Genomic DNA, 5,369 nt, shown 5'->3' on the forward strand with positions numbered 1-5,369 from the left:
TGATTATTTTCTCCCCATCCCCGATGCTTCCCTCTTCCCGCTCCATCATAACACCATACAGGTAGGGCTTTGGGGTGCGGGGGTGTTGCTGGGATGCAGGGGAGGTTTTCCTTTCCTGTCTCCTTGTGACCACCTGCATCTCAATTTTATATCACATTTTAGACACTCTCATTACTTACTGTCATGTTACACATACATATAGGGCCTTGGGGGTGGGCACACTGAATGGCGTCCAGAGGGCGGGCTGTTTAATCAGCCTTACCTCTGGTGCCAGTGCCCACTTCCCAATTTTAAGTGGCACGTAGACATTTAGGGTTCTTGTGAGGGGCAGAGCTGACACGAGCTGCCGGAGGGTGGTTAGTGTCTTGCCCCTCCCTTGTTTTAAAGCACTTTAGAACAACACACACCAACACTACATTAGAGCGGGAGGAGCGAAGCAGGGGTCTTCCTTTTTTCTACACCCCCGTTCTCTATCCGCGGTCCAGGGCCGGGGGCTGAGAGGAGGAGCTGGCCGTTCGGTCGGGGTCTGGGCTGGTGGTCCTTTCCGCTGCTGCGGGGACCGGGGGGGTCTTTCTGTCCCCACGGCGGAGGGAAGTGGGTATATGGGGAGTGTGAGTGTGTATATTGTCTATTTTTGTGTGTCTACATGTGTGAGTGTGTGAATATTTGTTTGTATGTATGAGGGTGGGAATATATGTTTGTGTATGTGTGTGTCTGGCTGTCTACGTTTAGGTGTCAGGTCAGGTCCTAGACTCCACCTCTCTCAACATCCCAGGCCCCCCCTGCTCTGCCACCACACACAGCTGTGGGGTGCCCCCGGCCGCTGGTGGGTTGTTGGTTTCTCGCTTCGGGGCGGGGCGCCCGGGTGAGCGCTGGCTCACTCGCGGCGGTCGCTGGGCGGGATCTGGCTCTCCTGGCTTGGCGAGGCACCAGCTTGTGGATGGGGGGGGCCCTGGGAGCTCTGAACCCAGGAACCGGACTGCCTCGGAGTGGATGACCACCGGCGGAGCCTGCGGTCCTGTCACCACGGCACTCTGGGGCGTCTGCACTGGGGCTGCTAGATGACCCCCCTCTGGGCTCTCCGCTGCCCCTTTCGGGGTGGGGGGGGCTGTCCCTGCGGTGGTTTTCCTGAGACTCCTGTGCTCTGGGGGGCCTCTGGATGTCTGGGACCCGTGTCTCCGCCGTATCTGCTCCATGCCTCGCGGGATGGGACTGTGGTCCCCCACACACACTATTAAACATTTACATGGAGGAACCCTATGAAAACAAGCGCGCTCACACACACAGGTGTGCACACAAACGTTCACACTGGTGTACAAACAGGTGCTCACACACACACTGTCTTTGCTGTTGCTTCAAAACAAAATGTTTATTTCAAAATATTTTATGTGCGCGGCTCAACAGATTTAGGGACTTGTGGTTTGCCGCGAGTCGTGCAGGTGTTGGTTGTGGCTGCGGTTTTTCTGCTGTTGTTTTTTCTCTTTTTCTTCGGCAGGTGCGGAAGCGAGTTTTGACTATATTCTCTCCCCCCTCTCACCCCCCCACCCTTTTTTTTTTTTTTTTTTTTTTTTTTTCCCTCCCTCCCCCCCCCTTTCTTTTTTTTTTTTTTTTTTCTCTCCTTCCCCCCCCCCTTTTTTTTTTTTTTTTTTTTTTTTTTTTTAACTCTCTCTTCTCTTTTTTTTGGTCCCCGGTCTTGTCTGTTATAATATGGGAAACAAACTAAATAAATAAATAAATAAATAAATATTTAAAAAAAAAAAAAAAAAAAAAAAATGGCTGTGAATGATGATAGAACAGCTACACATACTCTCTGCTATGTGTTATCTGTGATACTGACAGGCCGGGGAAAAAAAAAAAAAAAAAAAAACTTGTTTTAAAAAGAAAATAGACAAAATCACTCTGATCACGTACTTTTCTTCTGATGTCTTTTAAAGACAGAGAACACTCACCAACAATTATAGCTCAAGCATGAAGCACAAAGCTATAATCTGACTCATGCTCAGAAAAGTACATCCTAACTCGTCATCGTGATTAGAGAGATGTAACACTTTCCAATCACATTTCCTAGTTAGAAACTATAGAAATGATCCCGGAAAGTATAGTCTTACCTTTTCACCCTCAGACACTCACTGACCCCAAATAACACAAAAATCATGAAAATGGTAGGTTTTAGCTTCTATACTTAACTATACAGAAATCCACATGAACTATGCTAAAAATACAAACTAACCTTACTGCATCTAAGCATTATTTTAGATGATTTGTACTTTGAATCAAGCATCACTAAACATTTTGCAAAACACTGTTGCATAACATGCACTTTTAGTTAGTCCCACAAAGTTCCTACTGTCACAAACACAGAGAGATTATATAAGATTATATATCTTTAAGTAAACATTTTCCCTAGAAATACACTTTTTCTTTTAATCCTGGAACACTTAAGGACCCCAAATAACACATAAATCATGAAAATGATATTACCAAATAATAAGATTATACCAAAACACAGCAATTCACCTAAACTACACTAAAAACAAAAAGTATACTATTATTAGTAAGTATTATTTTAGAGGATTTGTACTTGGGCCGAGTATTTAGTGCTTTTACTCAACTACTTTTTCAGGAATACACTGTGTCTATATGGCATGGGGTTAAGGCAATTATTCATAAGAAAACTAAATGAAATCTAAGAATATTTAATTAATTCTAAATATATTGAATGAAATCTGACATGAAATACAGTATTTAAATGATGATTTCATTTTTTAATGAAAAATATTCCAAACCTGCCGACCTCTATGTGAAAAAGTAATTGCCCCTAAACCTAATACTTGGTTGTGCCACCCTTGCCAGCCACATCTCCAGTCTAGTGTTTGTAATAACTGCCAATGAGTCTTGACCTAAAGATATTTTAATTTCAATTCAATAAAATTTTATTTGTACAGTGCTTTTAACAATTGTCACTGTCTCAAAGCAGCATTTCCATGTAATGATGAAACAGAGATTTTTGCTTCGCTCACTTTTCAGGGAGCACATGTCCCATATAATAATAATAATAATAATAGGAAAGTGATGTCTGCCTTGGTGGCTATGCAGGGCACTTATAAAGTGTACTGTCTGCTTTCCTTTGACAAAATTCCACCATTTAGGACATCCTGCAATGGCACCAACGCAGATGTAACTTCTCAGTGCCTTATCCTGGTATCGTAAGCACCTCACATACTGTACTTGCTGCTGCTGTGAAATTTTCATACTATGGAAATTAAATGTTCACTAGTTTTTTAAACAAAAACTAATACTATTATGAAATGTACCATATTGAAACACGTAGAACAAAAATACTTTATTAGTTTACAAGATGTATGAAAAAATTATTACTGTAATTGTTTTACAGATTACTTGCTCGTGAATTGCTGAGTAAGTGTTTTTGTTTAATGTAGAGGCTAACATCTACCATTTTCATGAATTCTGTGTTATTTGGGGTCAATGATTGTCTGAGGGAAGAAGAAGGTAAGACTATATTTTCAGGGATCATTTCTAAAGTTTCTAACTAGGAAATGTGATTGGAAAGTGTTACGTCTCCCTAATCACAATGGTGAGTTATGATGTACTTTTCTGAGTATGAATCAAATTATAGTGAGTGTGTTATGCATAAGTTATAGTTGTTGATGAGCATCATGTCTTTGAAAGACATCAAAAGAAAAGTACATGATCAGAGTGATTTTGACAACTTCTTTTGAAAAATGGGTTTGAAGATTAGCTTTGTTTTGTTCAGAAATTTTGCTTGAGATAAGCAAAAGAATAAAACAAAATTGATATGAAATCTGATAACTGAAGTATTAAAATTTGACATCTGTTTTGTTTGTTAGAAAATGTAAATATGACAGGATGCAAGTGTAATATGTTTAAATGTAAGACTAAATTACTAAAGAAAATTAAATTTCCTATATCCTACTTAGAAAATATTGGTTAAAGGAACTTCCCCACAAAACAGTTGTGCTTCCTAACAGCTTTTAACTGATGGAACTTAGTTAGGAAATTAGTAAACAGTGTAAGGATCTGTCCAATGACACAAATTTCGAAGCACTTGTGATGTGTCAAACCAGCGGTTCAGACAGTGGGCTGTTGATACGAGTGCAGAACTCATGCAGGTCCATGTAAGGACTGGGTCGCTCCAGAACCAAGATGAAGCAAACAGACACCTTAAACCATTGCAATAGCTCCACCAGGTTCTCACAGCGAGGTGGAATGGACACCATCTGCATCAACGCGACCTCCAGAGGCAGGCTGTGTGTTTCTCCAGGCTGAAATCGGGTTAGCACGGATTTAGTGGGAGAGGTTTCTGAGACCTGATTGTGACGTGTGGAGTAGGTCTACTTACCTTGCTGATGTACTTCCTGCAGACAGATTTGTCCACATATTTAATAGCAACCTGTTCACATACACCAAACATAATTAGGAAAAGTAGGATTTCCTGATGATTTCCATGTAAATGTAATTAAGTGTATATGTGCACGCAACTTACCGATTTTTCTGCCTTCCTCACTCCAGCATAGACCGAACCCATGCCTCCTTCTCCCAGCAGCTCTCCCACCACGTACCGTACTGCAAACGCCACTATTAAACAAATAGACAACAATCATTCTGATAAATTAAACTAAAAAAAAAAAAAAAAAAAGCATCTGAAATAATCACACCACCATTTGTACAAAAGCTGGATTGTAATGTACCCCCCCCCTGTGGTGTGCTGTTTCGCTGTACAGGAGAAGACTGGAGCACAGGACTCTCAGGCCGTTTAAATGATGGAAAGCCTGAAAACCTGTCTGGATCAAAGTGGAACCCTGGAGGTGGAGGCACTTTGTCCTGCTGATGGAGCTGACGAAGTTTCAGCAGCCATTCAGGTTTCTCTGTCTTCCCTCAGTGAAGCTGTTTAGAAAACTTTAAGACAAACAGGAAAAGTAAGTCAGTAATCAGACACCACTATAAATTCATGAAGGATTTTATCACAATTACTTGAACAATCTGCTCCATCAAGACCGCTGTGATGCTGGACGGTGAGGTGATGACTGCTCTAGCGATACATTTACAATACTCAAGCGCTTTTCGCAGAAAGTCCCTCCTTCGCTAGCATGCTAGCATGAAAGAGCTTGTACTCCTGTGACAGACATAGTAATTTGTTCTTAATACAATGATTCCTGCTTATATTTGACATGGGAAAAAAATATTTAAAAAATCTGACCTGGAAGCTTGGCTAAGCAAACCCTGAGGTCATGAAACAGCACATATTCATAAACCTCGGATCGCTCGATAGCTTCCCTGATGCCTGATTTCTCGAAAGGCAAGTGGGTGGAAAAGAGAATTACGTCTTA

The 5,369-nt window shown here is 41.5% G+C and overlaps 2 non-coding genes across 2 annotated transcripts; one reads left to right on the top strand and one right to left on the bottom strand.

The window, feature by feature from the left end:
* Positions 1–1,893: 1,893 nt before the first annotated feature.
* On the bottom strand, positions 1,894–2,106 carry LOC128514574 (small nucleolar RNA U3). The gene has a single exon (XR_008356525.1). It is a non-coding gene; the product is annotated as a small nucleolar RNA U3 (small nucleolar RNA).
* Positions 2,107–3,512: 1,406 nt separating this feature from the next.
* On the top strand, positions 3,513–3,722 carry LOC128514539 (small nucleolar RNA U3). The gene has a single exon (XR_008356497.1). It is a non-coding gene; the product is annotated as a small nucleolar RNA U3 (small nucleolar RNA).
* The last annotated feature ends 1,647 nt before the right edge of the window (positions 3,723–5,369 follow it).

The sequence above is a fragment of the Clarias gariepinus genome, chromosome 26 (genome assembly GCF_024256425.1).
Source record: "Clarias gariepinus isolate MV-2021 ecotype Netherlands chromosome 26, CGAR_prim_01v2, whole genome shotgun sequence".
Lineage (NCBI taxonomy): Eukaryota > Metazoa > Chordata > Actinopteri > Siluriformes > Clariidae > Clarias > Clarias gariepinus.